Here is a 1448-nt window from a genome sequence, read left to right as displayed (position 1 = left end):
AATGTGTAGGGCACATTACCAATGAGAAGGAAAGCAGGTGAAGGAGGAGCTCCAGGAATATGCACAGGGGTTTCCTTGAGAATGTTGCTAGGTACTAAGTTGTACATGCATGGGAAAAGTCAAAGGGCTGGGAACTTTAAGCTAAAGGACTCCCAGAGCCCAGGTAGGGCAGGGAAATGTTTACTTCTCAACCAACCAGAACAGATTGAACATCTAAGACATTCAGTGGAAACATGGGAAGGGTCAGGCCTTAGTATAAGTGCTAAAGCAGTCCCGAGGTAAAGAATTCTCTAAGTCCAGCCTGAAAAGCTTAAAAGCAAACCTCTAAAGAATCACACTGGGCCGGGCACGGTGGCTCAAGCCTGTAATCCCAGCACTTTGGGAGGCCGAGACGGGTGGATCACGAGGTCAGGAGATCGAGACCATCCTGGAAACCCCGTCTCTACTAAAAAATACAAAAAACTAGCCAGGCTAGGTGGCGGGCGCCTGTAGTCCCAGCTACTCTGGAGGCTGAGGCAAGAGAATGGCGTGAACCCGGGAGGCAGAGCTTGCAGTGAGCTGAGATCGGGCCACTGCACTCCAGCCTGGGCGACAGAGGGAGACTCTGTCTCAAAAAAAAAAAAAAAAAAAAAGAATCACACTGATCCACAATTACATACTGAGCAAAATGAAACTGACATTTGTAAAAGGACGACAACAAAATCCAAACACTCAACAGTATAGCTCTCATAGTTTGGGACCAAATTTAAAATTACTGTACATGAGAAGAAGCAGGAAAATGTGAGCCATGACCATGAGAAGAATCAGTGAAGAGAAACAGAAACTGAAAATGGATTTATACGAGTAGGGCTTCACAAAAGCTGTTTTAAATGTGCTCAAAAATTTTAAAGGAAACATGAATAAAAATAGATATGGACGGTATAAAAATGAAGAAAATGCAAAATTTAGTATTAAGAAGTAAAATATATGAAATAAAAAATTCCTGATTTTTAATAGTAGCCAGACACTGAAGAAGAAAAGATCAACGAACTCAGATATATGATATAAAACTATCCAAACCGAAACACAAAGAAAAATAATAAAAAGCCACTGAACAGAGTCTCAGTGATGTGTGAAGCAATTTCAAGGGGCATAAACATTATGTGATTGATGATATAAAAAGGAAGATGAAAAAATATTTGCAAAAATAATTACCACAAATTTTTCCCATTTTGAATTAAACTATAGACAACTAGGTTTTCAAAACTTAACACACCTTTGTCTTTGCATAAAGAAAAAGAAAATCACAGTGAGGCACATTATAATCAAATTGTTGAAAAATCAGTGATGAAAGAGAACATCTTTAAAACAGCTAAAGAAAAATTACACATTACTTACTCAAGAACCAAAATAAGAATATTAGCACATTTCGGCCGGGCGCGGTGGCTCAAGCTTGTAATCCCAGCACC

The sequence above is a fragment of the Colobus angolensis genome, unplaced genomic scaffold (genome assembly GCF_000951035.1).
Source record: "Colobus angolensis palliatus isolate OR3802 unplaced genomic scaffold, Cang.pa_1.0 Scaffold258, whole genome shotgun sequence".
NCBI lineage: Eukaryota > Metazoa > Chordata > Mammalia > Primates > Cercopithecidae > Colobus > Colobus angolensis.
Note: the sequence above shows the minus strand (reverse complement) of the source record.